This window comes from Musca autumnalis, unplaced genomic scaffold (genome assembly GCF_047663935.1).
Source record: "Musca autumnalis isolate F117 unplaced genomic scaffold, ASM4766393v1 scaffold_3, whole genome shotgun sequence".
NCBI classification, from domain to species: domain Eukaryota; kingdom Metazoa; phylum Arthropoda; class Insecta; order Diptera; family Muscidae; genus Musca; species Musca autumnalis.
Window position 1 is genome coordinate 217,222,813 of NW_027411866.1, and position 24,749 is coordinate 217,247,561.

At 38.1% G+C, this 24,749-nt stretch overlaps 1 long non-coding RNA gene across 1 annotated transcript in view; it reads left to right on the forward strand.

Annotated features, from left to right (window-relative positions):
* The window catches only part of LOC141398981 (uncharacterized), a 647,890-nt gene that overhangs the window by 223,013 nt on the left and 400,128 nt on the right, over nucleotides 1-24,749 (forward strand). Inside the window, exon 2 of the long non-coding RNA XR_012411742.1 lies at nucleotides 4,526-4,563. This is a non-coding gene — a long non-coding RNA (uncharacterized lncRNA). The remainder of the gene's footprint in view (nucleotides 1-4,525; nucleotides 4,564-24,749) is intronic.

Genomic DNA, 24,749 nt, shown 5'->3' on the forward strand with positions numbered 1-24,749 from the left:
CAGCTCGATGTTCATACGACGCCGATATTCGCCGTCAACACAGATTGGCCCGTAGATCTTTCGAAGAATTTTTTCTCAAACACACAAAGCACTGCCTTATCTGCTTGAGCAAGTACCCATGCTTCGGAACCATACATTAGCACGGGTAGTATCAGTGTTTTGTACAGTGTTATTTTTGTTTGACGAGAGGTGGCTTTATTCCTAAACTGCTTACTCAGCCCAAAGTAGCATCTGTTAGCCAACACTATTCTTCTTCGTATTTCACAACTGATTTTATTTGTTGTGTTTATGGCGGTGCCGAGGTAGACGAAGTCCTTTACTACCTCAAAATTATAGGTACCAACATTCACAGATGGTGCGGTGTTTATGGACATATTACGCGTCGATACCATCAACTTGGTTTTCACGCCGTTTACTGCCAGACCAACTTTAGCAGATTCTCTTTCGACTTTTGCAAAGGTGTCAGTTACTTCCTTTACCGATCGACCCATGATGTCAATGTCGTCGGCATAAGCCAGTAACATGTGGCTGTTCGTGTATATCGTTCCATTTCTTTTGACCTTCGCGTCTCGTATGACCTTTTCCAGCAGGATGTTGAATAGATCACACGACAGGTCGTCTCCTTGTCTGAAACCTCTTTTGGTAGTAAACTCTTCGGAGAGGTTCTTTCCAATTTTAACTGAGGATCTCGTCTCAGTTAATGTCATTCTACAAAGTCGAATGAGCTTTGCAGGAATACCAAAATCAGACATGGCTTGGAACCCCTTTGAACGTATAGGGCTGTCGAATGCTGCTTTATAATCGACGAAAAGATGGAAGGTGTCGATCTGCATTTTTTGGGACTTTTCCAGGATTTGTCTCAAGGTAAATATCTGGTCAATGATGGATTTGCCAGGTCTAAAGCCGCACTGATAGGGTCCAATAATTTCATTGACCATAGGCTTTAGTCTCTCACACAATATGCCAGATAGTATCTTATATGCAATAGGGAGCAGACTTATGCCCCTATAATTGGAGCACACAGTCTTATCACCCTTCTTGTGGACTGGACATAGGATGCTCACGTTCCAATCGTCGGGTACGCGTTCTTCCTGCCAGATGGTGCTAACTAGCTGATGCATACACCTTATCAGCGTGTCGCCTCCGGTTTTGAACAGCTCGGCTGGTAGGCCATCTGCTCCTGCCGCCTTATTATTCTTCAGCAGGTTTATTGCTGTCCTTACCTCATCTTGGCTGGGCGGTATACATTCAATACCATCATCTGGGATTGGATCTGTGGTATCTTCGCCGTCTTCACTGCTATCGGATACCAACAGTTTGGAAAAATGTTCTTTCCATCTATCTGTATCAGTTACCAAATTACCTTGTTGATCTCTACAGGAGGATATTCCTGTACCAAAGCCATCAGTTTGATGCTTCACTCTTTGGTAGAATTTTCGGACTTCGTTCTGTCTCCTGTACATCTCCATTTGTTCACACTCCCTCTTTTCCATTTCTCTCTTTTTCCTGCGGAAAAGACGTTTCTCCTCTATCCTTTTCTCCCGATACCTCTCTCGTGCGCTACGCGTTGCTACTGATTGTAAAGTAGCCCTATATGCCGCATTTTTTCTTCGGTAGCAGCACGGTACTCCTGGTCATACCACGGATTCTTTGGTGGAGGTCTCTGGTATCCAAGTATTGATTTTGCGGCTGTTTGCATGGAGTGGGCAATATTTTGCCATTGTGCTGATATGTTATCGGGACGAGAAGCGCTATCATTAAGCAATTGGGTCAGTTGAGTGGAATATGCTGTGGCTATCTGTTGTGTTTGCAGCTTGGCGATGTCCAACTTTCGTGTTGTGTCTGTACGTGCTTTATTTGCAACGTTTAGACGGGTACGTACCTTTGCTGCAACGAGGTAATGGTCCGAATCTATGTTTGCTCCTCGGAACGATCGTACATCCAACACGCTCGATGAATGTCTTCCATCTATCACAACGTGATCAATTTGATTTATTGTTCTTTGGTCTGGAGACAGCCAAGTGCCCTTATGAATATCGAGATGCTTAAATCTGGTACTGCTAACTACCATGTTTTTTGCCGCTGCGAAGTCTGTCAGCCTCATTCCATTGTCTGATGTTTCACTATGTAGACTGAATTTCCCAACTGTTTGTCCAAAGATATTCTCCTTTCCAATTTTGGCATTAAAATCGCCTAGAACAATTTTAATGTCATGGGCAGGAAAACGGTCATATGTTTCTTCTAAGCTCTCGTAGAATATATCTTTGGTCTGTTCGTCCTTGTCTTCTGTTGGGGCATGAGCGCAGATAAAGCTGATGTTGAAGAATTTTGCTTTAAATCGAATTGTAGCAAGTCTTTCATTCACTGGGGTGAAGCTGGAGACCAGATGTTTTAACCTCCGACCAACTACAAAACCGCAACCAAACTCATGCTTTGTGTCATGGCAGCTATAATACAGTGCGTCACCTTTAGGTGTTGTTGTGACATCTTTCCCAGTCCATCGTATTTCCTGTATGGCAGTAATATCGGCTTTGTACTTTCCAAGTACGTCTGCCAATGCGAAGACTGCACCTTCTCTATAAAGAGTGCGAACATTCCAGGTGCAGATTCGCAGATCATGGTCCTTAAAACGTTTGCGGGGTTCGTCAACTTTAGAAGGGTTTGTTTTTCTTTTCTTTCGTTTTTTCATAGTAGGCTGTTTTTTTCTAGGGGAGGGTTACTAACCCGACGCCCAAACCCAAGTTTTTAACGTTCTTATGGGTGAACGCGCGGCACATGTTAGCTCACTACCTTTAACGGGTGTTAAAGGCAGTTCCCCAGGTGACACCACGGGGAGGTCAGTGTCCACTTGAGATGAAAGAGGGACCAAGACCTGGGACCTGGGCTTTGCCATGTTAAAACCGGTCAGGACCGTTCCTTGGTATCTTCCATCCCCTACGTCACCCGATGTTGCAATATACCCTTTCATATTTTTTATATTTTATATTTTAAATTTTATATTTAATCGTTTAAAAAAATTATATATGTTAAATTTAAAATCTCTCGTCAAGGGTCAGGATTAGAAGATTGTTTTGTGAAATACATATTGGTTAGGCTGCCTTTGTTTATGTACATGCTGAGGGAATACATAATAATTAAATTAGGACAGATCTGAGCTTTGACAGCAAAGCAACATCTTTGCCGTTTTAAATATTTTGCATTCTAAAAATATTTCATAAAATGTTTAAATATTTTTTTAACTACTACTTAACTTTGACAGTGAAATGGGATGAGAAAATTAAACATTTCATGATTTAATTTTATGTTAAATTATGGGAGCAATGATGGACGTTTAAGTAAATATTTAAATAGGTCGCCTTGTTCTTCTTCTTCATGTTCTTCGTCTTGGTGTTTTCCCTGTTGTAGGTTTATGGGTAATCGCATGAATTATGCAAATTATAATTAATATTAATCTGAAGCATGAACTAACCACATAGCAGTGATGCAAACACTCGCACAAACACTTACTCATAAATCCTTTTGTAAAGCATAACTTGTTGGAAACAAGCCACAGCATTATATTATGATTAGATTAACTAAACACAGCTAGAGCTAGAAGCTGAAGAAGAAGAAAACGACCAAGGGGTCATAATAATAGTAATGATAATCATAATAACAAACCCGATAATGGTCAGGTTAATATATTATGCAAGTAGTGGTAGTAGTTTCTGCACTTTCTTCATTCAAGATGGTGTTGAAGTTTGTTGAAGTCTTAGATCTCCGTATTACTTGAGCACATATTTATGTAGATTGTCTTAACAAATGTATTATCTAGATGGGGTTTGTGTTTGCCACTGTCCTTTTAAGTGGATATAAATAAATATTTATTAAGTCAACCAGGGTAGTAAGCATAAGATTGGCTTCGAACATTTGCCGAACAACAAATTACTGTCATGGTTTATTAAAAAATTTATGTATCTAAAATCTTTGTTAATAGTAAAATCTTAGCAATAAATTATAGCTAGGGAGAGAAAGAGAAACTAAGGAAGAAATTATGTTTAGAAAGTGACAAATCATGTTTAAAATTTAATGAGTAATATTGTGTAATAAGCTTGTTGACTTGGCATAAATAAAGTGCTATCGAGCAATATTAGCAGAGCTTATTTGGTGAGGTCCAGTAATTAAATTTAATAGAGAAAATGTGGAAACAACTACATACTGCGTCGACTAGGATTGGTAAATTAAGAACTAACTAAACAAAAGACAATGTTTGATGGAAATAAATATTTGAAAATTTATGATGTCGAACTATTTTTGCAACGCCATTTGGACTCGGCGATAAAAGTTTGATATGGAACAAATCATTATTTTAATTATATGTAGGAAGTCTTCCCATCACCTTCACGTATGTTCGTGGGAAATAGTTTTTAAAAACCTAAACAAAATTATTATTTTTAAATAAATACAACGTAAATATGAAATTATAAAAATCGACGAAGTTTTTCAAAATTATTTTAATGAACCACCATATCATTTTTCTTTTCAGATCAAAATCGGACAAACGCCAGTTAATAACATTTTGGGGTAAGTTTTACATTTAAAGCTTTAAAATCACTTAACTCTGTAGCCAATAAAGTTTTGTTTTGTTACCCAATATATACATTAATTTATATAAAACATTAAATTTGCCAACTAATTTCAACGTCCAATTAATTATTTCCGATGATGTCATTAATCATCTGCCCACAATACATAGATTATCGACGAAGAAATGTGTTGGCAAACAATTTAATAACCGACAATCTCTAGACAATTGAATCATCGCCCAGTTCCCCCAAGCAATTTACTAACGTACATATAACAAGTGAGCCAAGGCTATAGTCGGGTTGGGGCCGACTATGTTATACCCTACACAACTACCCCTGTGCATAGCTTTTGACTGGTAAAATTCAAAATATTAAAATAGGGATAGCTTAGCGCCTTTGCTTTCAATTTTGTTGAAACGAATTTAAGTGCATCGTCAGTACAACTCAAATAAAAAAATGGAAAATTGGGATGTACACCAACCATCAATAGCCTTCTTTCTCTGTGAGACCCTCTTCAACCCCCAACATTTCGTAAGGAACCGATCAAAATTCCGACCTGTAGTGTGATTGCACAAAAAATGGAAAAAGGGATGCATTACCGACTATTGCAATATCTCTGTTGTTTGACAACCTACTTCACATCGTTGTAAAGGTGATATTTTCTACTTTCCTTGCCAGGTTTAGCTTTTGACATACAGTTGCGAAAACAATAATAGCACCACCGTGAACAATTTGTTTGCCACTACAAAAACAATCAAGATTGTTGTTGTTTCCACTATTGTTGTTGTTAGGTGTATATCCTAAGGTGTTCTCTTTTATAAACAAGTAAAATTTATATTCACATTATTATAAATATTTGTTTTTGGCAGCTTTAACCAAGAACTATATTGTTTTTCATCCGATTAATTGCTGACATGAACTCTCTTTAGCTAGGTGGTAAACACTCTATGCCGTCGTTTGTGATGGGTTCTGCGTCATCTTCATCACCGCCCATATTCGATACCAAAAGCTTGATAAAGTGCCCCTACCAGATCCTCAGCATCTTTGCAGGAGAATGTGCTTGCAACACACCGGCACCAATCCAAATGGAGTATGTGCGGTCACACGCATACGACATCGAGAGGATACTTTTCGCTCTCTCCACAAATGCATTCCTAAAATTAAAAATCATTGGAAACAAGTAAAAAATGTCAGTCGGCTTTGCCGACAGAGATATACCCTCAGCCTATGTGAATTGGAACGTTCATCTACGGACAGACCGAATGTATTTAGAATATTTTCAGAACATTTTGGACATGTGAACTTCCCGATAAAAATGTGGATTAGGATAAAAGTTAAAAGTGTTGCGGAGGAGCTACATGAAGGGATGGACCGACTTGGTCCATTATGGAAGTGGATCTTATTTTGGGAGTCATATCTTTTCGATAGTTATCGCGCCCATCGTATAACTTTTGGACCAGTTTGTCAGGAAGCATGGACTTGTCCACGGAAAACATTATATCGCTGTAAACAGGACCGCAAGAAGTACCTTCGGTATACATTTCCACAGGACTAAACTGCACTTAGACACAAATTTTGAACGTTTGTGGGGGAGGTACCCTAAGGAGAGAACCGATGTGGACCATTTTAGAAGTTAAACTAAATTTGGACAAAATATTAAGAGATCCAGAGTTTGGACCAAAATAGTTGTCCCGCTCAAAGGATATCGTGCATATCATTTAAGTGACATTTTCCAAATTTTGGACCGAATCGGCTGATCCGTTTGAGAGTTGTGGTGCTCTCCAGCCACTACACATGCTGTCATAGGGGTTTTTTACACCTTTCGGGCTGTTTTCTCGAGAAGTATGGACTTGCCCCTGAAACATTTTTTTTACCGCCGTAATGAAGGAATCGAATGCAAGTTGCTTCAACAAAAATAAAAGTGATTCGAGAACAGGTATTAAAGTGAACTTAACCAAAATTTTTGGTTCGAGGTACCCGAAAGAGTGGACAAATGTAGTCCATATTCGAACCTTATCTATATCTGACAGATATATTAGGATGTGTTAAGTATGGATCAAATCGGTCATTCCCATCAAGAGTTATCATTCGCACAATTTTTTCCGAACGTTTTTGAACTTTTGTGGGGGAGGTACCTGAAGAAGTGAACCGATATGGCTTATCTTCCAACTTAATCTTTGTTTTGGCAAAATAATACGAAGACCAAATTTGTGGACCAAATCGGCGGATCCGTTAGAGAATTATATTGCGCTCTAACTACTACACACCGTTTTTTTGCAACTTTCGTGCTATTTTCTCAGGAAGTATGGACTTGCCCCTGATGAAACTTATACCGTCTTATGGGGGGCAGTGAATACAAGTTGCTTCAACAAAAATCAAAGTGATTCGAGAGCAGGTCTTAAAGTGAACTTATCCGAAATTTTGTGTGGGAGGAGTGGACCGATTGAGTCCATATTGGAACCTCATCTAAGTCTGGTAGAAATTTCACTATGTGAAAAGTATGGAAAATATCGGCTACTCCCTTCAAGATATAACCGATATAACCCATCTTCGAACTTAAACTAAGTTTGGACACAATATTACGAAAGCCAAATTTTGGACCAAATCGGTTCATCCGTTCGATTGTTATCTTGCGCACCAGCCAGACAGACAGACGGACATTGCTATATCGATTCCAAATTTTCTGAAAGGGATTTCGTCCAAACATACTTGGGGTCTAACACCATTATTTCGATGAGGCACATTTTGCCCGTATGAAAGTGTATATACCCTCGTTAGCATAAATGCTGAGGGTATAAAAAGCGACGACACAACCTTCTTCATTGACTTCTGAGTGAAGACTAAATGGTGGTTGTTTTGTTGTTACTCTCATTAAGGGCACGTGTGCCCCTTTTTGCTTGATGATGTTTTACACTCTAGGACTTCATTCTGTCTCGCAGGCTCACAATTTTCCGATATTTCCCTTGACGCTCCGTGCTGCTAATGACTGCAGGATTGCGCTGTACGCCGCATTCCTCCCTTGCTCTGGCTTTTTAGGTGGTGATTTTTGGTATCCAAGTACAGATTTTGCGGTAGGTTGAATATAGTGGGATATTCTTTGTCACTGCGGTTCTACATTATCGTGAGAAGGAATGCCGTCTCCCAACATGTGGATAAGTTGCAGCTTCTCGACGTCCATGTTCCGTTTGTGTTTGTTCGCACTTTTGCCGCAGCATTCTCCTCGAATCAAGCAGACATCTAACATACTGGTTGGTTGTTTTTCCATATGCGGTCATCAACGTGGCCTTGTGTATGGCGAGGTGTGGAAGCAATGTTTTTGGCGCTGCCAAATTTATCAGTCTTATTCCGTAGTCGGATATTACCCCATGAAGGCTGAACATGCCGACCGTGGGACGAAAGACATTTTCCCGCCCAATTCTAGCATTAAAATCTCCTAGAAAAAGTTTAATGTAATGACCAGGGTAGAGGTCTTAAGGTTGAATTAGACGTGACATAACCAAAAGGCCGTACTAATCAGCTGATTGAACCGAACCTATAGAAATCAATGTATTCAATTAGTAGTAACATAACATAATGAGATAGCCATAACCATAAGAAACGAATTTTGTTTCGGTTGTCTATGGTTATTGCTATCTCCAGTCGCTCGTAGAATACATATCGCTCATTTACTCAAAGACTGACTCATTTCAAAAAATCGAGTTTCGAGAAAAACCCGTTTTAAGTTGGCAATTACAATTTAACTTCCCAACTTAAAAAGATTATTACACAAAAACTAAAAGAATTACTTTGACCCTATTTTGAAAAACAACTAGCCAGGTATCAGTGCTAAATTTCTGTGCAAGATCAAGCATGTTCGAAGCGTTTTAATGCTTCATAATCTCAAAAAACGTTTGTGTTAAATTATGCTAAACTTGTAGAAAATGAGCTTTAGCTCGTCGAGTTTTAAAGATATCAGCTCGAAAATTTGACACAATATAAAGTGGACGTCGTAGAAAAAATGGAAAACGCATTTTTTGAGTTATGCCTCTCTTTGAGTAAATGAGCGATAACAGTATCATTGTTCTCTTCGGGCAAGGGCACAGATGCCACTAATGTTAAAGAACTTTTCTTTTATACGGATGGTGGCAAATCTACCATCAACCGGAGTGAAGATGGAGACCAGATTTTAAAGCCTCTGATTTACCAGTAGTCCAATACCTTCCACATGTTTCGTTTCATGGCAGCTTTAATACAGTGCTTAATCGTTTGTGATCTTTACGTCTGTCCGATTTCATCGCACCTCCTGTAAGGCGATAATATCAGCTTTGTACTTGCAAAGTACGAGCACACCACACAGTAATTTTTTTAAAAATTTTTTGGTCGCCTTGTTTATGATATGTTTACTGTCAAATTTTAGTAATTTTAAGAAACAAAAGAAAAAAAATTAAAAAAGTATCAGTCTGCTTTGCTGACAGAGACATACACTCAGCCTATGTGAATTGAAACACATTTTTATGTGTTTAGGGGTTTTTCAGAATTTTGGACGAATGAACTTGCCGACAAAAAATATGGATTTAGATTAAAGTTTAAAGGTACATAAAGGAATGGACCGACATAGTACATTTTGGAAGTGGGTCTTATTTTGGAGGTCATTTCTCTCAATAGATATCGCGTCCACTACTCATTTCAGTTGGTCACGATATAATTTAGAGCTTTCGAACCAACCCTATCAACAGGGTTAGGGCGAAACATGGACTTGCCCACGAATAACATAATATAGCTGTAAACAGTGTCCCTAGCTGTACCTTCGGTAAAAATTTCCAAAGGATCAACGAACAGTCCCTCAACCGCACTTAAACAAAAATGTTGAACATTTGTGTGGGTGGTAGGTACTCCAAAGAGTTGACTGATCGGACCCACTTTTGAACATAAACTAAGTTTGGACAAAATATTTCGAAAACCAAAGATTAGACAATGAGATATCGCTCATACCATTTTAGCGTATATTTTTTAACTTTTGTGGCGGAAGTACCGAATTTCATCAAATATTCAAAAAAGGAAAGAATATGATGTGCAAAATGTGGACCAACTCAGTGTTCGGTTCGAGAGTTATCGTGCGCACCAGCTACTATGCATGCTGAACGTATTGGTTTTTTTTGCAGCTTTCAGGTCATTTTATCAAGAAATATGAACTTGCCACTCAAAAGCCCTAAACCATCGTAATAGGGGCCGTGAGCGCAACCCGAAAATCAAAACTATGTGAGAGGAGGTCCTAAACCGCACTTTTCTGAAATATTGTGTAGGAGGTACCCAAAAAAGCTGGCATATATTGTCCATATTCGAACTTGATGTATGTCTCGTAAAAATATTACGATGTGCGAAGTATGGACCAAATAGGTTACTGCCTTCTATAAGCTAAAAGTTTTCTTTTTTGAGGGAGAGATACTTAAGGGAGTAGACCGATAAGGTCCATCCTATAACTTGATTTAAGTTTGCACAAAATATTGCGATTGCCAAATTTGGTACCGAATCGGTTTGTCTGTTCGAGAGATATCCACTACACATGGTGCCATAGAGGGTTTTTTATTTTACAGCTTTCGGGCCATTTTCTCAGCAACTATGGACTTGCCGCTGAAAATACTTGTACCGTCGTAATGAGAACAGCGAACACAAGATGTTAAAAAAAAAACTCAAAACGATTCGAGAAGTGTTCTTAAACTGCAATTTACCGGAAGGAGTGGACCGATATAGTCCATATTCCACCTTGATCTATGTCTACTTGAAATATTACGATGTGCAAAGTATGTACCAAATTGCTAAGTCCCTGCAAGAGTTATCGTGCTCATAATTATTGAGAACAAATTTGAACTTTTGTGGGGGAGGTACCCGAAAGAGCTAGCAAAATATCGACTATCATTTTTATAGTTGTTATTTTGCAATTGTTTTTTAAATAATACGCGACAGATAACCCAAACAATATGTTTTGGTGGCCGACATAACCTTTGTTTAATAACAACATTGAAGTTGATAGTCTGACTATCGATAGTTTTGCCAGCTGTAGTGTACGAGGGAGTGGACTAATATAGCCCATCTTCGAACTTTATTAAACTTTAATTTAAATATTACGAAAGCCAAAATTTTAATTTATCGTGCGCTCCAGTCAGCCAGACAGACATATGGACTGACATTGCTAAATCGACTCCACATTTTCTCAAACGGATTTCATCCAAACATACTGAGGGTATATAATACTGAGGGTATATAAATTACTTACTTACTTAGCTGGCCCATTACAGAACATTTGTTCCATAGGCCGAACTAAGAAAAGATCTCAACTCTTCTCTGATTTTCGCTTCGTTTTTTTGGAATACCGCGCCTTTTCATTTCTTCATCCACTTGTATGCTCCATCGAAGCTTAGGCCTGCCGATTCTGCGTACAACGCCATATGGCATGTATTCATACGCCTTTTTAGCGGGTTCATCATGGCTCGTTTTTATGATATGGCCTAGCCAACGCAATCGTTGCATCTCGATACGTTTAACTATATTCATGTCTTTGATATAGCTCGTGGTTCATACGACGTCGATATTCACCGTCAACGCAAATCGGCCCGTAGATCTTTCGAAGAATTTTCCTCTCAAACACACCAAGCACTGCCTTATCTGCTTGCGCAAGTACCCATGCTTCAGAGCCATACATTAGCACGGGTAGTATCAGCGTTTTGTATAGTGTTATTTTTGTTTGACGAGATGTTTCTTTGTTTTTAAATTACTTACTTAAACCATAGTAGCATCTGTTGGCCAATACAATTCTTCTTCTTATTTCACAACTGATGTTGTGTTTATGGCAGTGCCGAGGTAGACGAAGTCTTTAACTACCTCAAAATTGTAGGTACCAACTTCTACAGTTGGTCCGAGCTCTATGGACGATTTGCGCGTCGACACCATCAATTTGGTCTTTTCGCCGTTTACCGCCAGTCCCACTTTCGTGGATTCTGCTTCGACCTTCCTGAAGGTATCAGTTACTTCCTTTACTGTCCATGATGTCTATGTCATCAGCATAGGCAAGTAACATGTGGCTATTGGTGTAAATTGTGCCATTTCTTTTGACATTTGCATCTCGTATTACCTTTTTCAGCAAAATGTTGAATAGGTCACACGAAAGGCTGTCTCCTTGTCTGAAACCTCTTTTGGTACAAAATTCTTCGGAGAGGTTCTTTCCAATTTTAACTGAGGACCTAGTATCAGTTAAAGTCATTTTACAAAGCCGGATGAGCTTTGCGGGGATACCAAATTCAGACATTGCGTGGAATACCTTTGATCGGAGGGGACTGTCGAATGCTGCTTTATAATCGACAAAAAGGTGAAACATGTCGATCTGCATCTCTTGGGTCTTCTCTAGGATTTGCCGCAGGGTAAATATCTGGTCAATGGTGGACTTGCCAGGTCTAAAGCCACATTGGTATGGTCCAATTATTTCGTTGACCATTGGCTTTAGTCGTTCGCACAATATCCCTGACACTATCTTATAGGCAATTGGGAGAAGACTTATGCCCCTATAGTTTGAGCATACTGTCTTATCTCCTTTCTTGTGGACGGGACATAGGATGCTCAGGTTCCAATCGACGGGTACGCGTTCTTCCTGCCAGATGGTGCTAACTAGCTGATGCATACACCTTATCAGCGCGTCGCCTCCGGTTTTAAACAGCTCGGCTGGTAAGCCATCAGCTCCTGCTGCTTTATTATTCTTCAGCCGGTTGATTGCTGTTTTCACCTCATCTTGGCCGGGCGGTATACATTCTATACCATCTTCTGGGATTGGATCTGTGGTATCATCATCTTCGCTACTATTGGATACCAGCAGATTGGAGAAATGTTCCTTCCATATCCTGAGCACGCTATCTGTATCTGTTACCAGATTACCTTGCTGGTCTCTACAGGAGGATGTGCCTGTACCAAAGCCATCTGTTTGATGTTTCACTCTTTGGTAGAATTTTCGGACTTCATTCTGTCTCCTGTACATCTCGATTTTTTCACACTCCCGCTTTTCCATTTCTCTATTTTTCTTTCGGAAAAGCCGTTTCTCTTCTCTCCTTTTCTCCCGATATCTCTCTCGCGCGCTACGCGTTGCTAATGATTGTAAAGTAGCTCTATATGCCGCATTTTTCTCTTCGGTAGCAGCACGACACTCCTGGTCATACCATGAATTCCTTTGTGGAGGTCTCTGGAATCCAAGTATGCATTTTGCGGCTGTTTGCATGGAGTGTTGTTATCTTATTGGGATGAGGAGTGCTCGCGTTAAGCAATTGGGCTAGTTGAGTGGAATATGCTGTGGCTATCTGTTGTGTTTGCAGCCTATCGATGTCCAACTTCCGCGTTGTGTCTGTTCGTGCTTTATTTGCAACGTTTAGACGGGTACGTACGTTTGCTGCAACAAGGTAGTGGTCCGAATCAATGTTTGCGCCTCGGAACGATCGTACATCCAACACGCTCGATGAATGTCTTCCATCTATCACAACATGATCAATTTGATTACTTGTTCTTTGATCTGGAGACAGCCAGGTGCCCTTATGAAAATCGAGATGATTAAATCTGGTACTGCTAACTACCATGGTTTTTGCAGCTGCAAAGTCTATCAGCCTTTGTCAGATGTTTCACTGTGTCCCGCTTGTGGGGCAAAGATATTCTCCTTTACAATTTTTGCATTAAAATCGCCTAGAATAATTTTAATGTCATGGGCAGGGCAACGGTCATATGTTTCTTCTAAGCGCTCGTAAAATATGTCTTTGGTCTGTTCGTCCTTTTCTTCAGTGGGAGCATGAGCGCAAATAAAGCTGATGTTGAAGAATTTAGCTTTTATTCGAATTCCAGCAAGTCTTTCATTCACTGGGGTGAAGTTGGATACCAGATGTTTTAGTCTCCGACTAACTACGAATCCGCAACCAAACTCATGCTTTACGTCATGGCAGCTATAATACAGTGCGTCACGTTTAGGTGTTGTTGTGACGCCTTTCCCAATTCATCGTTTTTCCTGTATGGCAGTAATATCGGCCTTGTACTTTTCAAGTACGTCTGCCAATGCGAAGACTGCACCTTCTCTATAAAGAGTGCGAACATTCCAGGTGCAGATTCGCAGATCATGGTCCTTAAAACGTTTGCGGGGTTCGTCAACTTTAGAGGCGTTTGTCTTTCTTTTCTTTCGTTTTTTCATAGTAGGCTGTTTTTTCTAGGGGAGGGTTACAAACCCGACGCCCAAACCCAAGTTTTTAACGATCTTATGGGTGAACGCGCGGCACACGTTAGCTCACTACCTTTAACGGATGTTAAAGGCAGTGCCCCAGGTGTCACCACGGGGAGGTCAGTGTCCACTTGAGATTAAAGAGGGACCAAGATAAATCCTGGGCTTTGCCATGTTAAAACCGGTCAGGTCCGTTCCTTGGTATCTTCCATCCCCTACGTCACCCAGTCGCAATATGTACATTTCAAAAATCCATACTAGAAGCTGTTTGCATAGTGTAATTAAAGCATTATGTTAGGAACGAATTTATAGAAAGGGTGTTCCGGCTAACTGCAAACCCACTGGCTGCATTTTTTCCAGCTTAACACGGTACGTCATTTCATAGTCCACTGTACGTCATGTAATGTGATAATCTTACGCTTCAATTTTCTCCAATTTCCCAGAATATATCATTAGAAACATTTGTCGAGAAACTATTTCACGTTCCAATTTACATTGATACAGACACCTTCCAATAATGGGATTATTCATTTAAATAATTACAAAACAAAACTATTCAATACATTTCAAGTATTGTCTTAAGAAAAGTAGGACGCAGAACAACAACATGAATAAATAAAGTAAAGCAGAGCAATTTGTCTAAAAGGAAACTGGTGTTCAATTCCAATTGCATTCGCCAAGTAAAAAAGGGTTCACTTTCATCAACAATAAAATCACCAGCAATTTCCATCAAATGCCCATCTCAAACAGAGCAGCAAACGAGGACAACATCAGCAATGGCTTAAAAACTCTTTACTTCCGTTAGTTCAATTGCAAAAGGAAGGGATAATATTTCTTCATCCATCCATCCATCCATTCACCGAGTCATTGAAAATAGGTTAACGTAAATAATACCTGCAGTTCAAACATTCCACGCTAAAAGAAAATCTAAAGAAATGTTTGTGAGAAATTAGTGAAAAGAAAAATAACAGCAGCAACAACAACAAAAATGCAAACATAAAACTGGAACATTTTTTCGTAACAATACGAACGAATTATATTGAATTACTTTTATGCAACGGGGTAAATATCGTGAAATAACTTTACGTTTTCATTTCTATTGTATAGGCGAGATTGGAGGGTGTGTGGGTGGTATGTGAATGCCTTGGTGGTTGGAAGCATGGATTTCGTATTTCAATCCAACTGTCGTTTTTCAGTATTTTGGAAAGCTTTTTTTTTTTGAACGTAAAGTTATTCTTTATTTTTTGGATGCTGGTATTTATACCCTACACCACTATATGGGGCAGACACACAATTCCAACATTGCATTTTTTAGACGACTCAAGTTGATCTGGCTTAACATTGCATAGTTTTTAGGATATTGTAGAATGTCTTCAATGTCTTGAAGCGCTCCTGTAAGGTAATACGAGGGCTGAAGGATAACTATCTGGCCTAACAATGAAAACAAGATTATTTACCATAAAAATAGTTTTATTGTTTTCCTAAGTAGCCTCCAGCATGATTTATATGTTTTTTTCATGCGCTCAAACCAATTGTTGAATCCCTTTTTCCCACTCCGATTTAGACACCTCCAAAACATGGTTTTTGAATGCTTTTACAGCATTTTCTGGCTACGAAAATCGTTGACCACGCTTTTTTGTCTTGATATGCTGGAATCAAATAAAGTCATTGGATCCCCAGTCAGGGCTGTACGAAGCATGACCCATCAATTCCACGTTTTGTCCGGTCAAGCAGGCGATGGTTTGAATCGATGTGTGAGAGCTCGCATTGTCATGATGCAGAATGATTCGTCGTCTCTTGTTCGTTTTTCGAATTTCTCAGGAGACTTCTGGCAAACATTGGGGGATGGAAGATACCAAGGAACGGTCCTGAACGGCTTTAACATGGCAAAGACCTGGATTTATCTTGGTCCCTCTTTCATCTCAAGTGGACACTGACCTCCCCGTGGTGTTACCTGGGGAACTGCCCTTAACACCCGTTAAAGGTAGTGAGCTAACATGTGCCGCGCGTTCACCCATAAGAGAAGAGAAGGTGCAGTTTACGCATTGGCAGATGTACTTGAAAGGTACATGGCCGACATTACTGCCATACAAGAAATACGATGGAACGGGAAAGGCCTCACAACAACACCTAAAGGTGACGCACTGTATTATAGCTGCCATGACACAAAGCATGAGTTTGGTAGCGGATTTGTAGTTGGTCGGAACTTAAAACATCTGGTCTCCAGCTTCACCCCAGTGAATGAAAAACTCGCTGCAATTCGATTAAAAGCAAAATTCTTCAACATCAGCTTTATTTGCGCTCATGCTCTCACTGAAGACAAGGACGCACAGACCAACGACATTAAAATTATGCTAGGTGATTTTAATGCCAAAATTGGAAAGGAGAACCTCTTTGGCCCGACAGTCAGTCTCCACAGTGAAACATCTGACAATGGTATGAGGCTAATAGACTTTGCAGCTGCAAAAAACATGGTAGTTAGCAGTACCAGATTTAAGCATCTCGATATTCATAAGGGCACCTGGCTGTCGCCAGATCAAAGAACAAGAAATCAAATTGATCACGTTGTGATTGATAGAAGACATGCATGAAGCGTGTTGGATGTACGATCGTTCCGAGGTGCAAACATAGACTCGGACCACTACCTTGCAGATCGACACCTTCCACCTTTTTGTGGATTATAAAGCAGACCGCTACGTTCAAAGGTATTCCAAACCATGTCTGAATTTGGTATTCCCGCAAAGCTCATTCGGCTTTGTAAAATTACTCTAACTGTCACAAGATCTTTAGTTAAAATAGGAAAGAACATCTCCGAAGAGTTTTGTACCAAAAGAGGTTTCAGGCAAGGAGACAGCCTTTCGTGTGATCTTTTCAACATCCTTCTAGAAAAGGTTATACGAGAGGCAAACGTCAAAATAAGTGGCACAATCTACACCAACAGCCATATGTTACTTGCTTATGCTGATGACATAGACATCATGGAACGATCAGTAAAAGAAGTAACCGATACATTTATGAAGGTCGAAGGAGAATCTGCTAAAGTGGGTCTGGCTGTAAACGGCGAAAAGACCAAGTTGATGGTGCCGACGCGCAATGCGTCCATTCAGCTCGCATCAACTGTTGAAGTTGGTTCCTATAATTTTGAGGTAGTAAAAGACTCCGTATACCTTGGGCCAGCTAAGAACAGGCGACAATTTGCTTCAAAGAGCTTCTTACAAGAAAAACTTTTGTTGGATTTGGATCGCTTTTGAAGTCGATTCCTGTTTTGTTTCGGGCTCCTAAGCAAAGATCCAAGATGCGTCGTCTGTTGCGATCTTATAAACATCATCTGAAGCAAAACGATCGTGTTTATTTACGATTTCTTGCACCAATCCACAAGAGCCTCTTTTTGATTATCCAATTTTGCTGGATCTAACGAGAAAAATCCATTTTGCGGCCAGGTATTCATGCAATATCAAATGTTAGTTGGTGGAAGAAATGCCCAAGGATGCCTCTATCTCACGGTATATAACATGACACGGTATAATAGTTTTTTTTTTTAGCGGCAGTTTTTTTACGATCCTCACGACCTTCAGTTTTTGGCTAGTGCCGGCCACGATTGAATTCATTAAACCAGTTTTTCATAGTGCTATAGGGTGGCCCTCTATCAGCATATAAAGATTAAATTTTATCGATGAATTTTTGCCGGGCTTATCCACGTCGAAAGTTGTGAAAAATGATCGGACGAAAATGTTCACAAGTAAATTCCTTTTTTGCAAAGTGATTTTTTCAAGTCACTGTAAACAACACAACACATGGTCGTATGACAAATTGTCCTGAGCACGTATAGGCTAAAACAGTCAAATTGTCCAAAAAGATTTTCAAATGGCGCCTGGCAACACACGATGTTGCCTAGGCCAGGTAGTATTCGTGCAGCCCTCGTAACAAATTTTGTCTTCAGTAACGGTTGCCATGGTGTATACATACTCGTACGCTAAGTCGACCACACCATCTATAATCCAATTTGCCGAAATTTTGTTTTCTTTTCCCTTTCAACGCGCTTTTTCTTCGCATATTAGTTTTATTTACTTTTCAATTTGGTAAAGTATTGCGAAGTTTTTACTCAATTTATTTTCAACAATATTTTTTGTGCCTTCTTCGATCCGATGAGTGTCAGCCAGTCAGTCAAGTTTGTCTTTTCAGCAGATATACTCGAATAACACAATTGAAAAAACGATGCGAAACTTAGCATCAAAACTATGAACATAATATTTTCTGAAGTGAATTATTGTTGCTAAAACTTTAACTTTTTGCTGCAATATTTCGGGAAAGCTGAATTTGATATTAATGATAATTTGTCAGATATTTCAGCGGCAGTCTCAGAGTTTAAGCATTTTTCTCTTTGGTAGAGTTTTTAATGTATCGATATATAAAGGAATGTACATTAGGGTGCTTTAAAGTAAAAAATAAAATAAATTAAATAAATAAACGCGATTTCCATAAAAAGTGGACTTACGACCTTTTCCGACGGAGCAGACGATATTCTGAATTCCAATATTGAAAATAAAAATTTTTGTTTGGGACATAGGAAGCTGATGTTGAATAATTTAGATTTGGCCGAGGAAAGAATCAGGTTATTGAGTGTTTCAATCTCCGGCCTACTACAACCATACATTCGATATTGCATGTCCGTAAACAGTGTTTGTTCTCATTGGGTCCAGCACACGTTGACAATCGCTAAAAAAGGCCCTTGTCGAGTTTGATCAAAAAATAAGTAAATACAAAAATTATGCCGGATATAAAATATATAGATTTTGTACCACGAGTTTGCTTCCAAATATGTGGAATTTGTAGGCACCGTAATGTGGAGGTTTAACAAATAATTGGCATATAGCAACATTTTTATACCCTCAGCATTTATGCTAACGAGGGTATATTCACGTTCATGCGTGCAAAATGTGCCTTATCGAAATAATCGGTTATGTTCTGAGACACACTTCACGCATCAAGCATTTTGTTCACCCTATTTTTGCTTATTTTTCGAGTATTTTATGGACGGACTAGGGTGTACTCTTCTTTTTAATTACTCCAATGAATCTTAGTCCCAATAAATTCGCAAAAATTGAAGTAGATGGGGGAAGCAAAATGCTTGAGGCGTGAAGTGAGAAGTGAAGTGTGTCTCAGAACATACCCGAATGGTTTTCGACCCCAAGTATGTTTGGACGAAATCCGTTTCAGACAATTTCTTGCAACAGGTTGCACCCAAGGCCCCTTTTTACGATGGTGCAGGTTCTTTGAGTGGTAAGTGCACCTTTCTTGAGAAAATTACCCGAAAGCTGTAAAATACCCTGTGAACAGCCAGACAACATACAGGTGGACATGGCTAAATCGACCCCAAATTGTCTGAAAGTAATTTCGTCCTTGGGGTTTAAAACTGTTATTTTGAAGAGGCACATTTTTGGTCGTATCAAAGCACTGTTGGGAAGAAATGCTCGGCCTCATACACAAAAGTGTAAAAAATACATGAGTCTCTCGCAATTTGCACACCATTGTATCAAAGCCTAAAGGCTGACCATTCTCACATAATTTAGGCACATCCCATATTTCCTGCCATTTTACGGAGTCGAAGGAGTTTTCTGCATCATTGTGAATATCAAGACTTGTGTAGCTCGATTGGGTCTGAAACTACACTGGTCTTCTCCAAGTTGGTCTTCGATTTCGTTAGTATTCTAGTCAAATTCTTCCTGTGTCTGATAGAAGGGATGGTTCGGTTATCAACCTTTTTATCCCTCCACCATAATATGGAGGGTATAATTAAATTTATCATTCCGTTTGTAACACTTCGAAATATCCATCTGAGACCCTATAAAGTATACATATTCTTGATCGGGGTAAAATCGATCGATATAACCATGTCCGTCTGTTGAAATCAAGATTCAGGTCGCAATTTTTAAGATAGAGCTTTGTAATTTGGTATATGTAATTTGGGACTATATGGGTCCACGTTTTAATATAGCCCCCATAGAACGGTACCACCCAATTTTCGGTATTTTTGAAGGTTAAAGGTGATAATGAGGCTATCACACCGAAATGGCTGAAATTTGGTACTTAGTCTTCGTTGTAAATATAGAAATTTCTCACAGAAATTTTTCGGTATAGGTCAAGGTCTTCATAAATCCACCATAGAACGGTACCTCCCTATTTTCGATATTTTGATGGTTGTGGCTGAAATTTGGTATTTAGTCGTTGTTGGACTGAAATTTGTCAGTATAGGTCCACGTTTCGATATAGCCCCCATATAACGGTACCACCCGGTTTTCGGTATTTTCTAAGTTTTATCCTCATTACCACACCGAAATGGCTGAAATTTGATACGTAGTCTTCGCTGGGGGTATAAAACTTTTCCCCAGAATTTTGTCTGTATAAGCCCACGCCTCCATATAGCCCTCATAGAACGGTACCTACAGACTTGACTCGTGGATTTTTTAACATTATTTTTTCCACCATTAACAGACCCGTGGATTTTTTAAGATAATTTTTTCCAACATCAACAGACTCGTGGATTTTTTAAGATTATTTTTTCCACCATTAATAGACTCGTGGATTTTTTAAGATTATTTTTTCCACCATTAACAGACTCGTGGATTTTTTAAGATTATTTTTTCCACCATTAACAGACTCGTGGATTTTTTAAGATTATTTTTCCACCATTAACAGACTCGTGGATTTTTTAAGATAATTTTTTCCAACATCAACAGACTCGTGGATTTTTAAGATACCTACTTTCAACATTAACAGACTCGTGGATTTTTTTAAGATTATTGTTTGCAACATTAACAGACTCGTGGATTTTTTAAGATAATTTTTTCCAACATAAACAATCTCGTGGGTTTTTTAAGACTATTTTTTCCAACATAATCAAACTCGTGGATTTTTTAAGATATCTATTTTCAACATTAACAGATTCGTGGATTTTTTAAGATTATTTTTTCCAACATTAAGAGACCTGTGGATTTTTTAAGATTATTTTTTTTTCAACATTAACAGACTCGTGGATTTTTTAAGATATCTATTTTCAACATTAACAGATTCGTGGATTTTTTAAGATTATTTTTCTAACATTAACAGACCTGTGGATTTTTTAAGATTATTTTTTCCACCATTAACAGACTTGTGGATTTTTTAAGATTATTTTTTCCAACATTAACAGACTCGTGGATTTTTTAAGATTATTTTTTCCACCATTAACAGACTCGTGGATTTTTTTAATATTCATATAGCCCTCATAGAACGGTACCTCCCGATTTTACTCGTGGATTTTTAAGATTATTTTTCTACCATTAACATACTCGTGGATTTCTTAAGATTATTTTTTCCACCATTAACATACTCGTGGATTTTTTAAGATTATTTTTTCCAACATTAACAGAATCGTGGATTTTTTTAGATTATTTTTTTTAACATTAACAGACTCGTGGATTTTTTAAGATTATTTTTTCTACCATTAACAGACTTGTGGATTTTTTTAAGATTATTTTTTCTACCATTAACGGACTTGTGGATTTTTTAAGATTATTTTTACCAGCATTAATAGACTCGTGGATATTTTAAGATTATTTTTTCCAACATTAAGATACTCGTGGATTTTTTAAGATTATTTTTTCCACCATTAACAGACTCGTGGATTTTTTAAGATTATTTCTTCCACCATTAACAGACTCGTGGATATTTTAATATTATTTTTGCCAACATTAACAGACTCATGGATTTTTTAAGATTATTTTGTCCAACATAAACAAACTCGTGGATTTTTTAAGATATCTATTTTCAACATTAACAGACTCGTGGATTTTTTAAGATTATTTTGTCCAACATAAACAAACTCGTGGATTTTTTAAGATTATTTTGTCCAACATAAACAAACTCGTGGATTTTTTAAGATATCTATTTTCAACATTAACAGACTCGTGGATTTTTTAAGATTATTTTGTCCAACATAAACAAACTCGTGGATTTTTTAAGATATCTATTTTCAACATTAACAGACTCGTGGATTTTTTAAGATTATTTTGTCCAACATAAACAAACTCGTGGATTTTTTAAGATATCTATTTTCAACATTAACAGACTCGTGGATTTTTTAAGATTATTTTGTCCAACATAAACAAACTCGTGGATTTTTTTAAGATATCTATTTTCAACATTAACAGACTCGTGGATTTTTTAAGATTATTTTTTCTACCACTAACAGACTTGTGGATTTTTTAAGATTATTTTTACCAGCATTAATAGACTCGTGGATTTTTTAAGATTATTTTTTCTACCACTAACAGACTTGTGGATTTTTTAAGATTATTTTTACCAGCATTAATAGACTCGTGGATTTTTTAAGATTATTTTTTCCATCATTAACAGACTCGTGGATTTTTTAAGATTATTTTTTCCACATTTACAGATTCGTGGATTTTTTAAGATTATTTTTTCCAACATTTACAGACTCGTGGATTTTTTAAGATTATTTTTAATAGGAGGATTGGCGTTTTTTGTTTGGGATGACGACTTCTATTTTGTTTTTCAAAATAGTCAGGCTTAATCCCATAGTCGTTGTTTTAATATTTTATTAAAACAACTTTAATTTATTAGTGGGAAAAATTGGCGATGTTTACCAAGGGGTAAGGCAGGGAATACTATAGTTTCAGATCTCGCCACAGATCTTCATCAGTTCCCTTGTTTCTTGTTTTTCAACAAGAAACTTTTTATACCCAAGTGTCAATTGCTAGCTCAAATAGATACGTGCGCAAAGAAACACTCTGCTCGAGAATTTCTTTGGCACTACCTAAACTCAAGCAACTTCACTTGCAAACAAAACCAAATCTTTCCCACTGCTATGCGTTCGTCGATTCTCGACGAAAAAACACATAACTAATAAATTAAAGTTGTTTTAATAAAATATCCCAGCAAAAAGTTTGTCTCCAAAGAGGCAGTTAAATGATATGTACAAGTGATCTGGAAGTGCATCAAATTATGCATTTTCACTCATGATTTTTACAAGAGCGTGACTACTGAAAGAGGCACTCCATTGCACTGCATTTTAACTTACCCTTTGGCACTGCATTTTAACTGACCCTTTGGCACTGCATTTTAACTGACCCTTTGGCATTGCATTTTAAGTAACCCTTTGGAGTTAAATAGGAGGCAGTCCAAAGCACGTGTTTTGATACAGGCATTCTGCGGAAATTGTGCAAGCCATTACAAAATATTCCAGAACAAATAAAATGCATTTATTATTTGTGTAAAACAAAAATATTAACAACTTTATCACATTAACACAAATTATGAAAATTCTCCATTGAATTCAATCGCAAGCATGCGTGTTTCCTCCGCTCTCCATTTAATCCAAGATGAACTGTTTTTGCTTCATCTGCTAAATGGGTTGTCTTCCCATCACCAGTTAAGATTTCGATATGTACTCCAACAGCACTCTATTCGGAAATTTTCTTCTCGTTAGTTACCGGAAAAATTTTCAAAAATTAAATATCATTTAGTTTGTATTAACAAATGTTTGGAAATGTTAACACGCTTATCTCTTATTGGAAAATGTATGCCGATGCCTGTAGAGATGTACAAACTGATTTATGTACATGTAGGGATCTCTAACAACTGCTAATAAAATGTAGCGAACGGAGTGCCTTTTTCACGACTCCGCTGAACTGCATCCGGATGTTGTTAAAATGTGACAAGTGAATGTGATTCTTTGTATTGCATCCAAATACGGTTAAAATGTGAGGACTGGAGTGCCTTTTTCACGACTCCGTTTGAACTGCATCAAAACATACCGTGACAGAACTAGTCCACATTGCACTACTTCCAATTTATTTTGCTGGGATAAAAACAACGACTTTGGGATTAAGCCTGACAATTTTGAAAAACAAAATAGAAGTCGTCATCCCAAACAAAAAACGCCGACCCTCCTAATTGTGAGACGGGGCCGTCGAAATGTTGTTTATTGCTGTATAAACAATACCAACAAATTAGTTATGTGTTTCTTCGTCGAGAATCGACGAACGCATAGCGGTGGGAAAGATTTGGTTTTGTTTGCAAGTGAAGTTGCTAGAGTTTAGGTAGTGCCAAAGAAATTCTCGATCAGAGTGTTTCTTTGCGCACGTATCTATTTGAGCTAGCAATTGACACTTGGGTATAAAAAGTTTCTTGTTGAAAAACAAGAAACAAGGGAACTGATGAAGATCTGTGGCGAGATCTGAAACTATTGTATTCCCTGCCCTACCCCTTGGTAAACAATTTTTCCCACTAATAAATTAAAGTTGTTTTAATAAAATATTAAAACAACGACTATGGGATTAAGCCTGACTATTTTGAAAAACAAGATTATTTTAAATCTTAATCTTTTGAAGGTTGTGTCCTCAATATTCCACCGAAATGCCGAAAATGTGGTATACAACTTTCCATATGAAATTAGTCGGTATAGGTCCACGCCTTCATATAGCCCCCATATGACGGTACCACCTGATTTTCGGTACTTTGAGGGTTTTAGCTACAATTTTTGACCGAACTAACTGTAATTTTACGTTTGAAGATCTATGTGGTCATGAATCTTCTCCACCAAAAATCGAACTAGCTCCCATATAACGGTACCTCCTTATTTTCGGTATTTTGAGGGTTTTAACTTCAATTGTTAACCAAACTAGCAGTAGTTTGACATTTGAGATTTTTTGTGGGCATGAAACTTCCCCAACAAAAATCGGAAACATAGGCCCATGTTTTGGTATAGCCACCAATAACAGTACCTTCCGATTTTCAGTATTTTGAGAGTTTTAGCTTCAATTTTTAACCGAACTAGCAGTAATTTGAAATTTGAGATTCTCTGTGGGCACGAAACTTCTCTACCAAAAAGCAAACTAGCTGAAACTTGACATTTCAATTTTCAGTGGTCACGAAACTTTTTCACTAAAAGTCGTCAACATAGGTCC